The sequence below is a fragment of the Macrobrachium rosenbergii genome, chromosome 15, assembly GCF_040412425.1.
Source record: "Macrobrachium rosenbergii isolate ZJJX-2024 chromosome 15, ASM4041242v1, whole genome shotgun sequence".
Lineage (NCBI taxonomy): Eukaryota > Metazoa > Arthropoda > Malacostraca > Decapoda > Palaemonidae > Macrobrachium > Macrobrachium rosenbergii.
Window position 1 is genome coordinate 13,954,286 of NC_089755.1, and position 23,785 is coordinate 13,978,070.

The 23,785-nt window shown below is 42.5% G+C and overlaps 2 long non-coding RNA genes across 7 annotated transcripts in view; one reads left to right on the forward strand and one right to left on the reverse strand.

Annotated features, from left to right (window-relative positions):
• The window catches only part of LOC136846445 (uncharacterized), a 798,351-nt gene that overhangs the window by 427,320 nt on the left and 347,246 nt on the right, over positions 1–23,785 (reverse strand). The window contains exon 1 of one of the 3 annotated variants that reach the window (XR_010855392.1): positions 10,332–10,472. The exons of the other annotated variants lie outside the window; for them this stretch is intronic. This is a non-coding gene — a long non-coding RNA (uncharacterized lncRNA). Of the gene's footprint in view, positions 1–10,331; positions 10,473–23,785 lie in introns of those variants that run through there. 3 annotated transcript variants of the gene reach the window in all.
• Positions 1–23,785, forward strand: part of LOC136846446 (uncharacterized) — a 143,931-nt gene that overhangs the window by 75,651 nt on the left and 44,495 nt on the right. The window lies entirely within an intron of this gene.

Genomic DNA, 23,785 nt, shown 5'->3' on the forward strand with positions numbered 1-23,785 from the left:
GTTCTGATCCTCCAATACATGTCTCTTCAAAGGCCTGGAGGAATCATGAAAATGCCAACTGTGCCTCTTTGGGCTCGAATCAGAACCACTGAGGATAAGGTGTGGTCCACTGGTACACCAGTCCAGCGCTTAGCTACCGACACCTGGGAAATAGCAAAAGGTTCTGTTGAGGAGCAACTACTTGTGGGCAAACACCACCTACCTCCCTTGGACTTATGGTTTGCCTCCCTTCCAGGTGAAGGGAGTTTGGCAGGACCCTCTGTCTAGGAGCATCGATGGGACAAGTAGCCACCCTCCACTGACACAACACTAACACTAACACTTGCATTGACACTAGCACAGGGATCACCACTGTCTAATCTAAATGGACTCTTACTGAAGCTCCTATTTGAGCAACCGTGTTCACTAATGCGCCAAATTTCTTGTCTATCCGAGCTTTGAGACTGGCAATGGCACTAGGTTCAGAGGGAAGGGAGCCAGGTAATAGCGTCATAGGGAGTACCAGAGAAGTAGGAATAGGCGAGCGAGTAGCCACAGGTGTCAGAAGGACTGGTCTAGGGGTAGAGGACACTGAGGCTCTAGCAGCCATCTTTCTATGCCTAGCCTTCTCTAACTTATCTAAATGGGCAGTCAAAATTCTCCATTTATTTTTGTCCCAGTCTCTCCATTCTTCGCACATCAAGTCAGGAGAACAAACTTGTCCTCGGCAATGAAAACATACTGAATGAGCGTCATATTTGGGAGAAGTCAACCTAATATTGCCACCCTTGCTACAATGCTGGTTACTATCCTTACTTGAGTCTGACATAATAGGTTAAAAAAAACAAAAAAGCTAAGCTAAGCTAAGCTAAGCTTATAAAAGCTAAGAAAATATAACGCAGAGGCTAACAATGTAAAGAATGCTTCACCAAATCCTTTGAAAACAATCAGAACCATCTGGTGAATACTCCTGAACTTCAAAACAAAGCTGCTGTACAACCGATGTATGGTCAATGAGCAGCAGAAACGAACTTAGCTCTTCAGCTATGTTGTAACTATACTTCCCCAGAAGTGGGTGGGGCTCTTACCTGCACCAACACAAAAGAGCGCTACCGCAAATTTCAATTCTAAAGCTGCCGTTAAAGTAGAAACTAATAGCTATGTCTATGTAATTACTTGGTAAGTTACATATTTAAAAATGATTAATGAGCTTAAAAAGCTACAACAAATCTTAAATCTTTTATGGTTAAGTAATGCAGAAAAAGCAGCTTATATAAAAATGAAAATAACATTTTTAATGAACGCCATATAATATATACACAAACACCAGACCATGGTTCAGAATATATGAGCCTGAAACTTGTAGAGATGTAACAGGAACAAAGGAAACCAAAGATAAACACAGAGAAATTAAAGTTGAAAAAAAAAAGGATACTGGAAAGCTTGAAACAGTATTCTGACAATCTTCTGAATGAAGAAAATGAGTGCAAATGGAGGATGTTGGCAGGACAGAAGGGCAGATACAGAATACAATATACTGTAATATCTGAGGAGGCAAAATGGCCCTCAAGAAGAAAACAAAGGAAAAGCTCCAGGAATGAGACGCTGTCACTGTTGGATAGAGGATTTTGGACTCTGGAGAAACCTGTGCACTGATGATGATAATCTGAAAGACGTGACATACTATAGTATCCCTCATAGTTAAGTCAAAATTTTGACATCTAATGAAGAAACATCTCAAGATGCATCACTGAGGAAGCCATCTGAGGCAGATACTGGTGTGTAAACTCTGGGAATTAAGACTTGAGGGGCAGTGCCCAAAATAGAGCAGAGAGCTTAAAGCTGAATTACTCTACCTCCCCATACAAGGCACACGCATCTCCTGACTGCCACATGAACGGGGACATGGGAGTGCACATATAAGAGGTCCAAAGATATGAGGAAGTCCCCTTCCTCAGTGATAGCTCACACTAACGATTAGAGCACTATTCTATCATATCATTCATACTATGTTCCATCCTATTCCAAATTAACCATCCTTATTCTTACTTAAAATGAACATCATGCTACTTGTTTACTTCTTATAACCTACAACATCAGTACAGTTTCAATAAAGAACATAATTGTTTGCCAGATCTTTCTCAATACTGTGCATAATTTAAAAACATATTTTGCTTCTACAAAGATGAAACATCATACACTGTTTAATAATTATAAGAGAATTCAGTAACTTACATGGAAATACTGCAAATATACTGTTGCATGATATTAATGGAAATTCTACAAAATGACATTTTTATGATAAAATTAAGTTTTATTTATACTAACCAAGCAATTATATAGCTCATAGCTTTCCACACGGCAGTCTAACGAAATTAAAATTTTCGAGGTAGAGCTGCCATCGCTAGTGTAGGTGACAGGGTCTCGCCCACTTTTCAGGACTGATAGGTACTGTACAACTCGGCATACAGCTTCAATTCGTTTGATGCCTAATGTCCATTGAGGGGAGGAGGGCGGGCTCTGATTATGTAACTGCTTGGTAAGTATATATATAAAACTTTATTTTATCATAAAAATGTCATTTTTATGTAAGTGACTTACCAAGCAATTACAGGGCTGGTTCCACACTGCCAGGAGGTGGGAATCATGGACATGTTCTAATCCAAAACATTAATAAAGATAATGAATTTGCACTAGAAAGGTTGCTAGCATTGTGCCAATGCTTGTTGTACCTTATCTGGTAAGGGGGCCGCTTCAGGCAGGTACCGCCTCTGGTCAATATTCATCTTAACCTGTAGAGGGGGTGGAAGTATTGGCTAAGAGTCGCCCCTACTTCAGTGGGTACCTGCAGCCATGGAAGTTCAAAGATGGCTGACAAAGACAACAAACAGCGCCCTTGCCCTGGGCATAGACCAGAATAAACACAATATTGTCACCTACAATCAAAATTAAGAACCACCACCCCAACCATTAAAAACTGGGGGGTATTCCAGGTAAACTGTACCCCAAGGCTTCCCTTAAACTTAATGACATTACAACAAGGAGAAGAGACAGTAGAGGGACAGAGAGCCCCCTACGCTTCCTTTCCCAACCATGCCAGCCACGGATCCCAGAAGTTGGCGCCAAGTGCCCCACTGTTCACGCCGAATGCTCCACAGTAGGAAGTTGGCGCCAATTGGTCGGGTGTGGAAGATTGACGAAGCGGGTGCAAAGCGAGTCAAAAAAGAGGGGCACTGCGGGGGCTGAGTGCGAGCTCTCGAACCTCATGAGCTTTGACCTTAAGGGAGGATAAAACATCTTATTGAACTTGAAAATGCACTTCTGTAATCAAACTTCTAAGGAAGAAAGAAAGTGCATTCTTTGACAGAGGGCATGAAGGGTTCTTCACTGAGCCCCAAAGCATGTTGGAGGGTCCTCTGATCTTTTCTGTCTTCTGAAGTAGTACTTCAAGGCTCCCACAGGACAAAGAGGTCTTTCTTCCTCCACTGGCCTGAGGATGTCCGTTACTTTCTTAATAACTAACGAGCGAGGCCATGGCTTGGAAACGTCCTCATTCTTGGCGAGGAAACCTAGAGAGAGAGAGAAAGAGTATATTGTATTTCCATTTGAAAAAGTCTACTCTCATACTGAAGGCTTGCCACTTGCTCACGCGTTTGGCAATCGCTGATGCCACAAGAAAGTAAGTCTCCTTCATGAGATTCTTAAAAGAGGTCAAGCTGAGGTGTTTGAAAGTTGAGCTCGCAAGCTACTTCACAATAACATCCATATTCAAGGATAGGATTCCAGGATTTTCTAATTTGGAGGTTTCAAAGGAACTGATGAAATGACCTTCTGATGTCCTAAAACAATAACCTATACCCCTTGATGGTTTCAGAGTTGATGAAAACTTATCACCAGATCAACATTCTCTGGTTTTGAAGAGGTAAACAGCCAAGAAGGAACTTTGAGGTTTATAAACAGTTCTACAAGATGAAATGTTATTTTGCAGAAGTCATTTAGATGATTAATGAAAACTGACTGCCTGGATTGGTATGGAGACCTGCTACGCATGAAAATCTTTTTAGGGACTGATGCAAAAGCTTGAGTCAGCATATCAAACAAAACCTTTTTGACCACTGGTCTGACATTTGCTGGACAGTCTGTTTGTTATTTTTATCTGTTGGCAGTGAATAACTATGGCAACATTTTGAGACAATCCCCGATGGGACCTTAATGATCAAAAGATGCTTTATTCTAGTCCATTATTATAACAATGACACATTTGAGCAGGGATGTGGTTCTGGTAATGATTTATCTGTTAAACCATTTCTCCCTATTTAAGAACCATGAATGGAGCAAGTTCAGACAAATCATCAAGAGGAACAGTTCTGTTGAGTGCCTCCTGATCAATCTTGAAGTGGTGGGAAGGTGTTTCAAAAAAAGGCCCAAAAATTTTGCAACAAGGTATGGCATCCATTTGCCCATGTGTGAGGGTTTTACCAGGACTGGGGTTTTTGTTACAGGGGTGCAAGGCAAACAATGATTTCTTGATGTTGCAAAGCAGTCCACAGCTGGTTTTCATCAAAGTTTCAGAAATCATAACTACAAGGAGAGTCCAGAGTCCACCATGACCTCGACAGCAACACTAGATTGCAGCGAGTCATTTAGTCTGCAAGGACATTAATTTTCCCGGAAGAAGTTGTTAAGTGATAATCTTCACCTGGTACTGATCTGTCCAGAGAAGGTCTTTCACTGACTCATCCTTGTGACTTCTAAGAGGTGTTTTAAATGTGTGAAGGAGTGGGTGCTCCCTTGTTTGTGGACATAAAACAGCGTTTGGCTCAGGTGTTGTCCATAAACCGATGTTGATGATCAAGTGCTTTGCCAGAAATTTTAAAAAGAGAAAAAACATGGAGGATCAGTCGTATGGCTGGCCCTCATTAGTTGAGCTTCGATGAGATGTGGAGCTCTGGTGTTGGGCAGGTTTATGGCCCTAATAATGTAATGGTGTCAAGATTTATTATTTCACCAGCCACATCCTTGATCCATTTTTTCCACCTCCATGGAAGGACTCAACTGTAAACCTCCTGAAGCATCAGAATAAAATTCTAGGTGCAGTGATTGTTTTGCTTTTGACTCCCTGGTCTCTCCAGTTCTGTCTTTCCTGATGGACAACCACTATCAAAGGTCTGTCTTTATCTCTGGTAGGAGGTGGGGTATCCTTTGATGGCGGAGGGAGTCAACTTGGGTTTTCCCAGATTAAACTGAACTGATAGAGGTCTAGAAGAAGCCTGCCCCATCTTTATGAACTTGGTTCTACTGAGGCCCAGGTCCCCCAACAAAATCATCTACTGAAAGAAGTGAGCAAGTCCAACGAGGCTAAAGCACCAATCTTCAAGACAGAGACAAACACTGACATCGGGAAGAGAAGCCATTTCCCAAGACTGTCTTTGAGGCAGGAGTTTGAGTGAACAATGGTGAGGCAATGGACAGGCAGAAGCACAAGCAATCAGGGTCATTTACCCCATGTGGGAAAAACTTGCAGGAATTTTCTTGAATCTGGATGTATTGGGACATGGCCCAAAAAGCATGGCATCCTGCCCATGGCCAGCTAACCAAAGTCCAGAAATTGTTGCATACAAGAGTTGAGACTGACCATCAGCAGCATTGACTGGTTTCCATGAAATTTGGTTTCCAGCAGTGAGTAAAATCTTCACCTGGTACTGATCATCCAGAAAGGTCTGGCTGACTTGCAGGAGAGCTGCCCCCTCCCCCAATGAACAATTGGGGACCATGAAAAGACAGTAATTAAAATCCCTCTGCCAGCTTAAGTCTCTGAAAACTGACCTGGACTGCAAAGGAATGGCTGAGTTCCTTTGCATAAACCTCTGATCTAGCCCCTTTCCTTGAGAGAAGGACTCTACTGAAAAAACTGAAAACCTTGGATTGTTAGAATAAAATTCTAGGTGCAGTCAAGAGACTGATCGGCGACTTGGATCAAAGGGAGGTTTTCTCTGAAGATGGGGGGACAGGAAGGAGTCCTTTCCCCAGCATGATTTGATAAACTGAAGAGGTTCATGGAAGCCTGATCCTCTGAACAGTTCTACAATCCCAGGTCTCCCAAAAGAGCCTACCCTGCTGAAGCACTGAGCAAGTCCAAGGACTATGTCTCATTTCAGAGACAGCTGGTTTAAATCCATTTTGAGGGGTCGATCTAGATTGGGGCGTGGATCAGTCCCAGGTCTAAATTGGAGAAAGTCCATACATAAAACCCGAATTTTCGTTCTCATGTATCCAAGGAAAAAGGACTCTGCATTGCAGGGTGGCCATCCTGTGCCCTGGAACATATCTTAACTGGTTCCCATGAAATTTTGTTTTCAGCAATTCCAGGAGCATTCACAGTATTTTTCACTGACCCCATATTCACTAAGAGACTGTATTTTCATATAATTTTCAAAATAAATGCACTTTTTGTGATAAAAGGGGCTATTCAATTAAAATACTCAGGTATAAGCATTATTACTTAGAGAAGGTTTTTCTTGTGTTTAAACTATCAGTAAATCCTAGTTCTAAGTGTTTTTAGAGAGGTTTAACCGCAGTAAAGCTCATTTCTTATCAGCTTGTTTAAATAAAGGCATTTTGGATCCCCCCAGTCCCAGGTCTAGGGGTTAACTCCACTTTTCCTCCTCGAAAGGGGTGTTGTAGAGAAGATAATGACTTGGTTGTTGTTGCGGGAGCTTCCTTAGGCCACTTGGAAAATTGAGCCAGAAGACCAGCTGTAATTTCTTCTGAAGATCAGAGAGGATCTCCTTAAGCATGTCTTGGGGCAAGAGATGGGGTCTGCCTAATGGAGAGAACAAGAGAGCTGACTTCTGTGTTGTGGTGACTCGTATAGTGGCAAAGGTGCACTGCAGCTCTCACTTCTTCAAGATTCCCATCAAAAACAGGAGATGAGCTCAAAGAACCATCCCTGTGCAAGACAATACTCCAAACCAATCAGAAGAGAAATCTTTGGCCAAGACCAGATAATCCTCGATTTTTCTAGCTAAAGCTCCCACCATCCAATCAAGGAAGAAAAAATTTCTAATATCTTGAACAGATTCTTGGCAAGACGGTCCAGTTCCCAACAACAAGGAAATCTTGGCTGTGGAGAATGCAGAATGAAAACCCTGGGAGGCAAAGGCAGAGACTCCCAAGGAGGGAGCTTCCCCAGTGGCGTAGAATCGATACTATTTCTTGAGAAGTTTGGAAGGAGGGCTTTACCTTGGTCCCTATTCATGGCCAGCCACTTGTCCACTTCTCGAAAAACTTTCTTTGAGGAAGAGGAAACCACTAGTAGGGAGGCAAATGATGTTAGCAGTCAGTTTCCTCATAAGAAATGTCGAGGCTGGGGAAACAGGAGCAGCAGGCTCAAAGAAATCTGGAAAATTCGCCAGAAGGAACCTTAGCAACGATGAATAATCTTGAGGAGTTTAACCTCATCCTCTTGGAAATGACAGTTTCTTTTTAAAAGCCCATAAGTTCCTCAAGCTGACACTTAATCAGGGGCTAAAGCAGAATTTTCCTGAGCTGATGGAGGAAGAGGCACCGAGTGCCCCACTTTTGACATCCCAAATGTTGGCACCAAACACTCCACAGTTGCCACAGTTGACAGAAGGAGGGTCTGCCACACTGAATTGTCTTTTCAAAGGCCAAGAGATGGAAGATCGACGCCACTGATACCTCACGTCCAGCAAAGAGTCTTCCAAATCTGACGACAGACGAGAAGCACTGAACGAGATGCCTTTTCAGTGGCGCTCTGTCGTAGCCTGGTGCCATGCAACTGGCCTCCCTTGGACCTCCGTTTTCTCCCAGGTGCAGGGGACCAGGGCAATAACCTTCATCTAGGAGCACCAGCCGATGGACAGCCACCTCCTCAACACTCAAAACACTGTCACTGGGCGCAACACTGACACTTGGCGCCGTTTTCAACAAAAATCCCTGAAAGAGGAAGTTAATTCCATAACAGTATTGGCTAAGAATTTTGCTTCAAGACTGGCAACAACGTTGGGATCAAGCATGGGAACCTGGTAAAAGACTGTGGGGTAAATGTGTAAGAGGGCTAAGGATGGGAGACATAACATGAATCAAAGGAGAAGAAACAGAGCTATCTTCTACCACATCAGGTAAAGAAGGAATCTCATGACTAGCTCTACTTTTGGATCTAAGGGCCGCCTTCCTTTTCCTATCTCGGTCTTAGTTGTCCAGATGGGATTTCAAGGTCTTCCTTTGCTATCTTCCCAATCCTGACACTCTGGACATGTAAGCTCTCAACTATATTCCTGCCCCCACACTTGCCACACTTAGTGTGCAAATCATAAGCCACTTTAACAAGTCTAATTTTATATACACCCTCAATGCAATAATGAATGCTTGAATAGCTGGAGTCTGACATATTTGTCCATCTTACAAGTAAAGTTAACTAACGATATTACTAAGATAGGAAAAGCCACCGCAAAAAAAATGAGAGAATACTCCACCAAAAATACTGGACAAAAAAACCCGAAAAAAGATGAACCAGCAACTGCACAAGACTACCGACGTTAATCGGGAGCCACAGAAAACGAATTGAGGTTCTATGCTGAGTTGTACCTGTCAGTCCTGAAAGTGGGCGGGACCCTGTCACCTACACTGGCGATGGCAGCACCACAGTGAAAATATGAATTTCATCAGACTGCTGTGTAGAAAGCAAGTAACTCTGTAATTGCTTGGTAAGTCACTTATATAAAATGTTCTGTTGTATGATGTTAGGAAGGATTATTCTAGAAAAACAGCACTCCCAACAGTGAACAGATAACAGACAACCTTCTCTGGCATTTACCATAATACCCTGTTACATTGTATATAACATCTGCATTGCAGGACATGGATTGTTACCTTTCATCCGCTGTTATATAACTGACCCTTCAAAGAATTAATTTTCAAAACTGTAAAAATTTCATTTTGCAAAATTAATATATAGAAAAACTATTAATCTCATAGGAAACTGTGTACATAATTTACTCAGATGACACTTGAAGCTATGAAGTGTATGAGAATGCAAGTTGAATTTCTAAGTCATGTTGCAGTTTATAATCATTATTGCATGCATTCCTACAATAACTCCCAAATTCAATTGTTTGGTTATTCATTGTTAAAGAGGATTATACTGTATAAGTATTACTGTAAGTAGAGTACTTAACATCTACCTAAAATGTGAACAAGTGAATCAATTTACGAAATGTGACAAACATATTAAAGGAATATACAATACATTTATTTATACTTCCAAACTCTCATTCATCTGGAAAGATGATCAGAGGTGGGAAAGTGACCCAGGGCCAAGTCTGATTATCTGTCAGTTTTATTAATTTAATATTATTATTTTGTTTTTTACTTAAATGGGTTAGTGAAGTAGGTGTAGGCAATATACATTTAAGAAATGTAGACAAAGTGTGCTGTTAATTTTATTGGGTGTTTGTAAAGCCAGTCCTCTCATTATGTTTGGAATGGTTGCAATGGTTGTTGCTGTGACGTCAGAAGACATCCAGTAGACGGTAGGGAGAAAATTAATGGTGATGGGAGGCAGTCAGGAGTCTGCGGTGGTGACAAAAGGTTGTCAGTGTTCTTGTCTGCAGTTTGTTGGGTTGTTTCTTTCTTTTGGTTGTTGGGGTCGTGAGCTGGCTTGGGTGAGCAGTGCAACGGGAAATAGGTGTGTACAGTAAATTTAGTAATTATTGCATATTGGTCGGGCTGGGTTTTATTCAAAGTCTAGAACTCTCTTTTTAACAAAAATAATTAACTAATAATTTCAATTAAAATTGATTAGGAAGTTATTACTGTATAAATAGTTTCAAATTAAAATTTATTATTTGATGGCCCGAGTTACCTTTACTGGCTATAAATAGCCAGGACCTGCAAACAAGATAATCACAAATAAATTCTAAACTCAGGCCTAACATCCACAGCTCTCCCGACTTGTCCAACGCCTACTATCTTTAAATTTAAATAAAAGAAAACTTAAAAGAAAATTTAAGTGATTAAGAAAAGCAAATGATAGATCCAATTCCTTTGAGACAAACACACAGAGGTTCCTACAAACACCAAAAATACACCATCCACAACACAACAAAACAGTCCAATAAGAAAAGCACCTCTGGACAAGCAGGATGCACCACACCACCACAGAAGGGATTTTATTTAAGAGGAATCAAAGAAGAGACAGCAACAGGAGCTGCAATGTAGAATTACCAATACATAAGTCAACAATTTTCAGGTTCAGTAGATTCTGATCTCTTGTCTCACTTCTTAATGCAAAGTAGGTCTTGGTGGGTGACTGGGCAATGATTGCTTACCTGCATCAACTTTTGAAGTGTGAGAAGTCAACTGGTGAATTCAGTACCTCTGGGTGTAATGGATAATTTTAAGTGACACCTTTCCCTTGGCTTCTGCTGCAATGTTAGGCTTCAACCTCTGGAAGAAGAATAAAGGGAGAGGTCAGAGAAAGTAATTATCTGCATATCTATATACCAGATACAAATAATAAATAAATATAAAAGTGAAGAATGAATGCATGACAGAAGTCTTAGATTAGTAACAAACACATTCTACATAATCAGCAACCTTTCTACAAAACCTCAGCAACCTGATGCATGATGCCAACAGAATAGGGGTAACTATGAGGCCAAAGAATGCTTCCAATGAAAATACATAACCTTTAATACTATTCATTCCACCACCATTTCACAAAACATCACAGAAGAAACATAACATCTACAAAAAAAGAAAATTTTTACAGTAATTTGTATTTTTCCTAACATACAAACCTGAAGTTCTTTATATTTTTGTCCCACCTCAGCCACCCCTCATTCTAATACCTGGGGCAGTCTGAGTATTCACAACAAATTCTTGGACAAACTTAGCATAACTGATCCCCATCTCCTCAAGTGCTTAGCATCAAAGGAGAGGCCATGAATCTCACCTACTCCCTTCAGCAAAGCCAGTGAAAGAAAAAAACAGTCTCAAGGGGTCAGATTTCTGGAGGCACAACTCTCTCAAAAGGACTTCAGGATATGGGTGTAATAAAGAAATCATGGCCCTTCAGGAATGAGAATTGCGCATCCCACTGATGGGGGAGTTGGCTATTGATTATAGGGAGTAAGACTGTCCCAGCTTCAACATTGCATCTTCCTGTGGTCGAGAAGATAAGATCAACTCTGGCAAAATACTTTTCAAACTAAGATGCAAAGTCTGGAACCATCAGATGCCTCTTTCAAGGAAAGAAAGAGGTCTCGGTCCACGCTCATGGGGGCAGTTTGAATGGCATGGTCTCCTGATTGGAGAAACTCTGCTGATGACACCAACGGAAGATGGCCAATACTCAGTGATTGCAACTATACGGACGCATTGTGTTATCTCGACACATACTGGTCTGGGGTTCAACATGGAAAGAACACATATTGTGTTGAGCAGGATTCATGATGCAGGTCTTCTCTTAGCCCGAATAAGTTTGCTGTGCAGAAGTTGAGTAACTGGGTTCTGTGGTTGAGATGGCATGCTTCGCATTAGTGAGCAAGAGTTCATCAACTGAGGGATCTTCAGCACCCAGGCCTTTGACTGTCAGGCAGTTGCGTCAGGCCATTGGGGCATTTTCTTATGTGGGATTCCAGGGATGTCACAGACTGCTAAGCCCCTGTAGGGCTTTGGAAAAAAATCCACACCAGAAATTGCACTGGTCGGTCGAGATGGTTGAGGCTTTTGAGAGGCCTCCAGGTAGCAAATGCTGATCCATCTTCCTGACTATAGTAAACAGCACGTGTTGATTACTGATGCAAGTGATGTTGGAGCAGGAAAATGTTAGTAACAAGTCAGCATCCAAGGAACTGTGAGCCAGATTGCACTTTACCACCATACATGTCTCCAAATCCGAGTGCTAATTTGCAACGACGGAAAAGAACTGGCGGTTATCCTGGCAATAAAGAGGTTTCGGATGTGCCTCTCCTCTGCACCATTTGATCTGATAACGGACCATCAGGCATTAAGATGCTCTAAACACCCTGAATATTACTGCAAATGCCAATCGGTTCAGTTAAGACCAAACTTCGTCTTCACAACGACTCTTTGCCAGTGAAAGAACAGAAAACAGTCTTAACTGTCAGATTTCAATGACAACTTTCACAAAGGCTCCAAACTGTGAGGTCAGGCTGGAAGGAATGAGACAATCCCCACTGATGGGGACTGAGTTCTCTGGGTAGGCAAGACTGTTAAAACACCAGGAGCATGGAGATCTTCCGTGCCAAGAGAGATCGACTCCTTTCAAACTAAGGATTTGGACAAGTGAAGACAATCTGTAACCCTGAATGGCTGAGACAATGAAGCTTCTTTCCAGCAAAGAAAGACAACAAAGGTGCTTGTCAGTTTCTCTGATTGGAGATACTCTACTGACCTGACCAACTAAGATTGCCTTTCCCAGGTGGCATGTTCTGACCCCTAAACATCTCCTTTGTTGTGATGTGTCCATTCATAGGAGATGCTGGGTAGTCTCAAGTGTGGGTTGCCAACACTTCCACAGCCTGGTGGGAATCTCTCTTGGGGCCTCGGATGACAGAGCTAGCAGGTCCAGATACCACCCAGCATGTGGCCACTTGATGGCAACCATAGTTTACCTGGGATTCTGATAATCACAGTTGATTATCCAACAAATCTTCTTCTGAGGGAAGGCAAAGGTCACTAGGTTGTCCCAAACAGAAATTGAACAGAACACTGGAAGCTTCATGTTGTGCCAGGTGGCAAAGAGGTCTTTACCCAATTTCAATGCAAAAAAGTCTCTCTGCAATGCCTGGGTTCAGAGACCATTTCGTCCTTATGAGACCTGGCAACTGGGCTTATGTTTTGAGTCCCATGACATGTACCAGGCAGACAGCTTGTGAGCTTGCCCACGAGTGCAATGTTTCCAAAACTGTTATTATGGAAGGACACAATCCAAGGTTGTTGACGTATGCCACCACTGGTGTTGTCGCTCATAAACACCAAGGAGTGCATCAATTCAGTTCTGAAACTCCTGAAAATTAGAAATGCAGCTTCAGTTCCAGGATATTGAGGTGCTTGTCATTCTGGTCCCACACACCTGACACTAATACAAACATTTTGTTACAAACCCTTGTTTGATGTGTCCAAGAACAGAATCATCTTGGGAGGGCAGAGCTCTGCCAAGTGGCCACCCTGATCATGAGGACTTTTTGTGTCACTGGTGGAGTATTACATCTGATGACACTGAGGAGACCTCTTCTCTTCATCTTCCTGGTAAACTTCACCCACTGTTTAAACATCCAGACATGAATAAATGTAAAATGGGCAAGTCTAATTTCAATCAAGCCTCCTGCATGAAGTTAGAGGGCAATGAGGTCTTGGAAGTTTTGAACCTATTATAAGGCTTGTCCTTCCTGGGCAATGCCTAAAAACCGGAGGTTTCTTTCCATGGATGGCTTTAAAACCATTTAGGGTTGTGGCATAATGAAACAGAAAACTAAACATTCATGCAATAATTTGACATCATCCTACTTAAAGACATTAAACTTACAAACATTCATATACAAAAAAATACACAAATTAAAATTGTTTCAGAGCTCTCCCTTTGCCACCCGTGGTTCAAATTTTGTTTTGCAAGGCCTGTACATACAGTACTGTATGTACAGTGTATTGTGTTTTAGTTTGAATAAATGTAAAATACTGTATTGACTTTATATCATACTGTACCTAAATAGGCATGAAGATTACAGTAACCAACTTACAAACAATTCGACATACAAACAGCCGTCCAGAACGTAACTCGTTTGTAAGTGGGATGGTGCCTTAAGTTAAGATTCATCCCACATAATATTAGTTACAAACAGCTTGCATGTATTCATGACATTACAACATTCACTCAAAAGGAGGTAATCCTATTACTGGAAAATACAGGTCATAGTCAAGTGTGATTACAGAGGCTCAGACACTAAACCCACTCCAACACTGGCTTAAGCTTGGCTTAGATTTTAGAGAAAGGTCAACTGCACACTCTTTTTACACCCCTGGGACATGCAGACCATAATCACATTCTGTTATTCAAAAGAAGGTTTTCCTATGTTTTGGTGTGTGTTCTCAATGTTTCTGGTGCTCAGCTTGGTAGTAAATCAGTAGTTCTAGAGACACTGCACGCCCCCTTATATCCTGCAATGGTGGGGGACCGCAGCAGGGAAACCAGGATTTTTTGGGGAGGAAAACACAACCAAATGGAATGCAGGGGCCTAGTCTGCTCTAACCTGACCAAAAGAACTGTAAAATAAAATAAATAAGAGGGTTGCAACCTAACCCAACCCAAGGGCACCTGTTTCTTACCCGGCCCCATTGGATGTCCCCCCCACCTTAACCTAACATAAGATGCTGGGTCCCTACCTGGTGAGCAAGGCTGGGGCCTTTGCCATCCTTGACTTCCTAACCTCAAATAACCTAGTGCTTGGCATCACTTAGGAAATATTCAATAAACATTAGACACTGAAAAATTAAGTTTTTATGATAAAACAAAGTTTTATGAATACTTACCTGGCATTTATATATATATACATAGCTCCCCGGTTTTACGGGCATAGGCCGTTCTTTTGGCCAATCTAAACCCGAAAATCGTCGTAAGCCGGGAAACATCGTCGAAAATCGTCAAAAATCATAAGAAAACCTTACTTTTAATGCTCTGGGTGCATTGAAAACGATGTAAACTTCTGTATTATTATTGAGTTTTACATAAAAAAAACCTTCAAATTATGATTATTCTGCCATTTTTCGGGGCCATATTTCTTCCGTCGGATCGGCGTCGCCTGTCGTAACCGGAACATGCGTCGTAAGCCGGAAATAATTTCTGATGAATATATTTGAAAATGCGTCGTAAACCCGAACGTTCAGCCGAACCGTCGTAAACCGGGGACTGCCTTAGCTTTAATCCCTGTCGAACCAGCAGATTTTTCAAAACTCGGAACCATGGTAGGTGTTCGATTAGGTGGTTAACAACCCTTACAGGGTGGTACTGGAATCATTCCCGTTTTCAGTTCCTCAGATCATCTCTTGCCCGACCTGTCTCCTGAGGGGAGGAGGGTGGGAGCTTTAAATATATATATAACTGCCAGGTAAGTATTCATAAAACTTTGTTTTATCATAAAAACTTCATTTTTACCAATAGAACTTACCTGGCAGTTATATATATAAAGCTCATTCACACATTTGGAGGAGGGTGAGACAGCCAACATCGTTGGGAAACAACTAATAAGGTAAAATAATCACCTTTGATTCCTTACCTGCTAAGGTAGCTGACTTCAAAGGTTCCTGCCTCTTGAGTCGCTTTCCCTTAGGAGCGCCAGCCAGGTGGCACCTGCTATGGCTGAAACAACTCAATCGAGTCTGTCAAACGGGGTGAGACCAACAATGTGACTAGACTCTGTACTACCTATTCCCCCTTTATTACCTGCAACCTTACTCAACCTAACCACCTAACCTTGCAGACTAGATATCCACCTATCTAGCTAGACTGAAGACTGTTCCCCAAGGAAGCTTCCTCAGACAACCATAAAAACACCAACCCAATTAAAGGTATCCCAAACAAAAGTTAAGGTTGAGGGAGGTAGTAACTCCTTTACCCAATAATTAGCATGTAGCTACATATGGGCCCAAGGTGTACTGTAACACTTCTCATAATCGACTCTTACCTCTCTGAGGTTTGAGAAGTACAGAGTGGGCCAAGGGAGGAAGACTCCTCTGTTCAGTTGAGCCCTCAAGGCATATAACAAAGGACTTAAGAGGTTCATCCAGTTCTTTGTGGTGTTCAGTGAAGGATCATTCCCCTCTCGAAGAATGCGTTATCATTCTTTTTGGGAGACAATAAGGTTGAAGCTCACCTCTTCTGTGAAGAGGAGTCCTTTCTAGTTTGTTGAAGGTGAAGCCTTAACTCTAAGAATCCATTGCAACATCACTGGCATATCGGAAGAATATGTCAGTTAAGCAAATAATTGACTCCTCTTCAAAAAGAAGCTTCTCATTCTTCGAAAAAGAATGATAACGCATTCTTCGAGAGGGGCTTTGGATGATCTTCACTGAACACCACAAAGAACTGGATGAACCTCTTAAGTCCTTTGTCCTAGAAATATATGCCTTGAGGGCTCTAACTGGACAGAGGAGTCTCTCCTTCCTGTCCAACTAAATCAGTGAGGTTAGGAACCTCAAACGCCTCTAGGCCAGGGTTTGATGGGTTCTCATTCTTAGCGAGGAAGTCGGGCCTTAATGCACAAACTGCTCCATTACGATTGAAGCCTACTTGCCCTGTATCGCCTGAATCTCGCTGACCCTTTTGCTGTAGCAAGAGCCAACAGGAACAGAGTTTTCTTCCTTCGTCTCTCAGGGTTGCTTGCGAGATGGGTTCAAACTTCCTGCTGCACAAGAACTTCAAAACCACATCCAAATTCCAGGATGGGGGTCTCAAAGTCTGCTTTGTCGTTTCAAATGACTTTAAAAGATCCTTCAAGTCTCTATCTTGCGACAAATCTATGCCTCTGTGCCTAAAGACCGTAGAAAGCAAACTTCTGTATCCTCTTATGGTGGATACGGCCAGCTTAGAATCTTGCCTGAGGGACAAGAGAAAATCAGCTATCTGGCTCACAGAGGTAGTGGTTGAGGAAACCTTATGCTGCTTACACCAAGATCTAAAGGTTTCCCACTTTGTTTGGTAAACTCTCTGTGAAGAACCTCCTCGCTCTGGCGATAGCTCTCGCAGCTTGTGCTGAAAATCCTCTTGCTCTGACAAGCTTCTCAATAGTCTGAATGCAGTCAGTTGAAGAGCGAGGGGGGGGGGGTTTTGATGATACCTCTCGAAGTGGGGCTGTCTGAGAAGCCTTGACTTGGAGGAAGACTTCTCGGAAAATCCACCAACATCTCCAACACCTCTATGAACCATTCTCTTGCTGGCCAAAAAGGAGCTATCAGGGTCATTCTCCCTGAATCGAGGAGGGCGAATTTCTTGACGACTAGATTGATAATCTTGAACGGAGGGAACGCATAAGCGTCTATCCCCGTCCAGTCCATCAAGAAGGCGTCTACTGCTATTGCTTCTCTGTCCGGGACTAGAGAGCAGCAGTTGGGGATTCTCTTGTTCTGGCTGGAGGCGAAGAGGTCTATTGAAGGCCTCCCCATAATCTCCAAAAATCTGGCAAACTTGAAGATTGAGGTCCATTCTATGGCAGAACTGATGCCCTTTCCTGCTGAGCATGTCTGCTCTTACATTCTTCTGCCCCTGCACAAAATCTTGTCAACAGCTCCACTCCGTGGTCTTTTGCCCACAGAAGGAGCTCTCTTGCTGTTTTGTACAGTGACAGAGAATGAGTCCCTCCTTGTTCCTGATGTAGCTAGAGCCGTGGTGTTGTCGGAATTCACTTCTACCTTCTCCCGACAGATTCCTTGAAGGCTTTCAATCTAACCGATGGCCATCAACTCTTTCCTGTTGATGTGCCATCCATCTGTCCCTCTTCCCAAGAGCCTGAGACCTCCTTGTTCTCCAGTATTGCTCCCCATCCTGACTCCGACCCGTCTGAGAACAACACTAGGTCTGGGTTCTTCCTGCGAAGGGAGATTCCTTCCCCTAAGATCGACGGATCCAGCCACCAACTCAGATGCTTCTTGATCTCTGCTGGAATGTGGAAGGAAAATGAGTCCTCCTGATTCTTCCTGTCCCAGACTCTTGAAAAAAGTGTTGCAGAGGCCTGAGATACAACCTTCCCAGAGAGAAAACTTCTCGAGCGAGGAAAGGGTGCCCAGCAGACTCATCCACTCCTCGCACCTAGCATGCACTTCTGTCTCCCCAGGAAATCCTGAACCTTTTCGAGGCACTTGGTCTGCCTTTCTTGGGAGGGAGAAGCCCGAAAACCTGACTGAGTCCAGAACTATCCCCAAATAAAGAATCGTCTGACTCGGCTCGGTCTGGGACTTCTTGTTGATGATGAGACCCAGGTCCTGGGCCATCAGAAACGTCTTGCAAGTCCAACTGAAGTCCTCCAGACACCTGTTCTTCGACTGAGACCTTATCAACTAGTCGTCTAGGTACAGGGATACTCTTATCCCTCTCGATGAAACCATCCCGCCACGTTTGTCATTACCCTGGTGAACACTTGAGGGGCTGTGCTGAGGCCGAAACAAAGGGCTTTGAATTGGAAGCCACTTGTCCTGGACTACAAACCTTAGAAACTTCCTTGAAGTCGGGTGGATGGGGATATGAAAGTAACGTCCTGCAGGTCCAGAGATACCATCCAGTCGCCTGATCGGACTGCTGCCAGCACCGACTGAGTTGTCTCCATGGTAAACTTGGTCTTTTCTACAAAATCCGTTCAAAGCGCTGACATCCAGGACCGGACTCCATCCACCCAAACTCTTGGGCACTAAAAACAGGCGATTGTAGAACCCTGGGGATCCTAGTTCCAAAACTGGTTCTATCGTTCCTTTCTCCAACATCTGGTCTACTAGATTCAGGAGTGCCTCTTGTTTCATAGCGTTCCCTCGACTGAGCCACTAAGGCTCGTGGCGTTGTTGAAAGTGCCGGTTTTTCCCATAAGGGGAATCTTGTACCCTTCCTTGATGACTGAGAGGGACCAGGTGTCCCACCCCTCTTGCTTCCCAGGCCTGCCAAAAGTGTGACAGCCTTGCTCCTACTGCTGTCTGGGGACTTGTTTTTCAATTCCTAGAGCGGGTTCTAAAACGTCCTTCTGTTCACTCTACCCGCCTGTTTCTTGCCTTCTTCCTCTGAATTCCGTTCTAGATGGAACTCTGCCCAGAAAGGGCTGCTGAACCTTCTTCTCCTCCTTCTTAGCAGCTGAATTGCCAAGTAGAAACTTCCTCCCTGGCGAGTAAGAGATCTTGAGTAGCCTTTTGCGTCAGAGTCTGGGGAAATATCCTGACCAGGGACTCGGAAATAGATGCTCCCAGAGGGGGTCTAGACCTCTGCAGATTTGGTCGTGAAGGAGCATAACAAAGCCCTCTTCTTCAAAAATACCTGCAGTAAACAGTGAAGCCATCTCATTTGCTCCATCCCTTAGAGCCTTATCCATACAGGCCATAATACTGGTAAGGTCTTCAATTCCTGTTGCCTGAATGGTTTCTGTTTTCTTGGCTAGAGTTCCAAGAGCCCAGTCTAAAAAAACTAAACACTTCAAAAAGATCTAAAAATTCCTTTAATGAGATGGTCTAGTTCCGTCATCGACCACATCACCTTGGCTGAATTAAGGGCATGTCTTCTGGAAGAGTCTACTAAGCCAGAGAAGTCCCCTGGGAGGAGGCAGGAACTTCCAGGCCAAGAGCTTCTCCAGTCTCATACCACATGGCCGCCTTCGAAGCAAGCCTGGCTGGTGGGAAAAGAGAGGGTGGACTTTACTGCTTGTCACCACTCCTTTAGCCAGTTATCAATCCTGGTCAGAGCCTTCTTTGCTGAAATGGACAGTTTCATTTTTTTAAACGCTGACTGCTTCTTCGATTTCTTCCTGCTGAACTGGGACTGAGGAGAACGAGGAGCAGCAGGCTTAAACTCCTCCCCATACAGTTCCAGAGAGAAAGATGAGTTTTTGAAAAAATCTGCCAGTTCAACAGGGATTAAAGCTATATATATATAACTGCCAGGTAAGTTCTATTCCATAAAACATTTAATAATTAGAATGAGAACTTGCAGAAGTATCATGGGGACATTTAATATATCCCTGTATCCCCATAATTGCATTAGTGTATGTATGGGCAGTTCAGTATCTAAAACTACTAATATCGACAGATAAGAACATTAGAATCCAAAACCTGAGCCATAAAATTTTGCATGAAATTTTGCAATAAGATTCTAAAACCTGAGCCATAAAATTTTGCATGAAATTTTGCAATAAAGATAAAATAATATAGGGAACATAAATTGTACATCTGAACTACAAGAGCCACTACTAAAGACTGAACCTGGCTTTTTCGAGCATGACCTGACATCAGTGTTTGTGAAAATTTGTTACAGGGTTAGTGCCTGTTGTCAGATAACTAATTGTGGCACTGAAGGTGCCTCATCTGCCACAAAATACCTGTGACACTTTGTGACATATGATTCACCTGCCACAAAGTGTCAAAGTTACTTTCAAAGGTAGATCTAAGCCAGCTGTCCGCAGTGGGCTAGGTTATGGCAGTTGACATTTTTCTATAGAACTTTACTTGCTGAACAAGAATTTAAAGTAATATTTTGTTGCTCGGCTGTAATTAAGCTGTAAATTACCTTAGAACTGAGCCGACAGTAAGGGGGACCGGTTGGGAATCTGGGTCCTGGGTGGGTAAAAACACTTTCGAGAATAGCTCACGCGTGAGGGGACCCGTTGTCCGGGGTTCTGGTTGGGGTAAATAACTTAGGAAAAGGTTTGGGCAACTTATTGTTGTATTTCCAGTTATATATGTCATTTGGAACATGAAAACAAGCGTAAAAATAAGGGAATAAATGGACAGCACGAGCGGTTACAAAGTACTTTTCACATATCACTACTACTGCTGATTCCAGGCCATCCACGCATGCATCTTACAGGGAGCTTTCGGTTCATCAATGCCTCAATTGAGAGAGTAGTTGGTGGGTTTTTGGCGGGTGGCTGTACCCAACCAATCACGTTGCAACGTTACCCCAACATTACGTTTCACCCAGGTGGAGAATTTGGGAGATACATAAACTCAGTTACATGTATTCCTTTTGCTCAACTGTTTTATAACCGTTTCCTATACGTTGTAGCTTGTGCCTACAACCTTCTTCCAGCACTTTTCCGTTCACAAATATATTGACGTCTCTTCGCAACATGATTTTACCATAAATAACTTACAAAATTACTTTACATTTGTCGGCAGACACCTGAAGCATGTATATGGGGTAGGAGGAGAAGGGTCTTGCAGGACGTTTCGCTACCACTTTCTCTCAGTGACGTTAACAGAAACCTTTTTTTACATATTTTGTAAGCCCTGTGGTTGGCGGAAGACAATAATACCGCTGCCAGAGCATACAAAGCCTGCCAGATTATTTTAAAAAATCGGATAAGGCGCGCAGCTCGTTCCGCCTTACCAAACTTGAAAGGTTACACTTTTAGCCCCCAAACTTCATCCACCTGTTCCGGTGCAGTTCACCGGACAGTTCACTCACCCTTCAACCCCAGCGATGGGGAAAAGACTCCCTATTCCTCCCGCTCTTCTGAGCCTGTAACCAAGGAATTTGAACCTGTGCAGATTGCTACGACAAGGATTTCTCTTCCTATTACTCAGGGCATTATGAACGCCTTATAGAAATTCTCCCAAGACCACGGCCTTTTGAGGAAACAAGCCTTTTTCACCTCACTGTGGCAAGGAGTGTAGGCTTGACCTGCAGAAGAAGGCGTTCAGGTTATAGTTACACCTTACCTGTTGAGTACATCTAACTGCAATGCAGTTTTCAAAACTAAGGTAGGCTAAAATATTCCTTAAAGAGCTATACCATTGGTTGTGTACGTTCATTATATTTTCATTTTTGAGGGTTGTAACGAGTTCAATTTGCTTTTTCCCCTTACTTTCAGGTCCTGACAGGTCGTATGCCCCACGCCAGAAGCAGAAGAGAAGGAGGTGCAATTACTACCTCTCATTGTTTAAGGGCACCTGGTTTTCTGGGTCCCTCTTGGATGTTGAGACTGTCCTCTTCTTCACTTACATTTACGTTAGTGATTTCTTTAACTACAGGGTTGTGAGGACAGAACTAGGTTTAAGTGACGTAGCTATTAATGACTGGTGCAGCTACTGCAGGAAGTAAGTTTTTTTTTTTTTTCAGTGGATGGTTTTGTGATCAACCTTTTATTCACTTCCCTAACCGAATTTTGGTTTCATTCATAGTAAATTGGTGTATCGGCAGAAGAAGCAAATAGGTGGTACAACTGTTGAGATTGAGGTCAAGCAAAGTTTGATTAAGCGCAAGTATAATGTAGGCAGGGTCATTGAAGGCCAGTGGGTTTTTGGTGGTGTCTGCAGGAAACTGACAGTTTTTTGTAGTGCCAGTAGACAACAGAACTAATCGCAACTTTGCTTGCTGTCATCAAGGACTACATTGTACCGGGACAACAATTGTATCTGATTGCTGGAGAGCTTATGACTGCCTGAAGGACGAGGCTACACACGCCCCGTCAACCACTCCATGAACTTTGTGGACCCAGTAACTGGTGCTCATACAAACACTATTGAGAGGAGGTGGAAAACACATTGAGACAACGCCTACATATCATGAGGAGGTACAAGTGTGGGTACTTGGCAGTGGCATATTTTAAAATCCACTTGATGACCAAGACGAGGCTCCATTCATCGTAAAGATGGCAGCTGATTGTATCCTCCACCCCTTTAAGCTAAGGTTCCTAAACTATCTTCTTTAGCAAGGTCACCTGTGTTTTGCAAAATTATTAGGTTTTAAACGTGCTTTTCACGTAACCTAGTGTTATTATTTTTGGGTAACTGTCATTTACCCCATGTTTCAACATAACAGTCCAAAAACAACCAACTAGTACCTTTTGTGCAGTACAAATTTCCCCGCCCCCAACATCTGGCTCCCTAGTGGTTACGTAACCCAAGATGGCGGATTTGTTTACCATTTACGTTTCTTAAGCGATCACAAAAATCTGTTATGTGCAAAACTGAGGTAGCCTGGGCAGTTGACGTTTTTCAGTGTTGCTTTGCTTGCTTTGCATGAGTTTAAATAACATTTGCCCGTCGGCTGCAGCTGAACTGTAATTTACCCTGAGGTGTAAATTTGTGCAGGGGACACACGGTGCTGGTGTGCAGCCTTCAAGTGTCAATGACAAAAAGGAGACAACCGACTGACAAAATTTTACTTGAAATTCTTGTTCAGCAGGTAAAGTTCTATGAAAAACGTCAACTGCCATAAAGTACCTCACCACGGACAGCAAATTACCCTTTCAAATTATACAAGACATAACTGAAAGATTCCACATGGGCTACCCTCTGCCTGTTTTTAACTAATATCAAGATAAAATGCTGACTTTAACAATACAGTTTCTATGACCATAATATGTTCCTTAACTTCATTAGCAACATAAAAATAAAAATGGTATAAAAATGGGTATTATTTTAGAAGAGGAACCAAAAATGACATGAAAATATGCTTTTCTAGGTGAACAAAGTTTGATGTGTTTTGTACTAATATGACCTTCATTTTCCTAAAACATTAAAACATTTTTGAGTGTTTATAACACCTTACAACTAGTTTCCTGGGCCAACACTTGAACAGACCGCCGACCGAAATCGGTAGAACACAACTGCTGTGTAACCCTGTGGCTAAGGTAGATCAACATTACCTCTTGCCAGAAAATGTCGTGCCCAAGAATCTTTAAATTGTGGATAAGTATACGAACTTCCACCTAAACAGAACACAAACAGGACAACATATTGGTTTTGGTGTTCTTCGCCGATTTCAGTCGATGGTCGGGGATTCCATGAAACTAACCCTGCTACCTACTAAAGTCTAAAACCGTAAATTTCAAGAGAAAATGGCGATATTCAACAAAACAGTTCAAAATCACCATAAAATTTTCATATTTTCATGTCATTTTGGGCTGGTTCATAAAAATAAAAATTTACCTAAAAATGAATGAAAAATGTAACTTTTGAGTTCATGTAAGACCCCAAAATCCCATAGGTTAGGTTAAGTGGAAAATATTTATAATTAGCCTGTATGAAGTATCTGTATTTTTGTAATGTTTAAAATATGAAACCTGAGTAT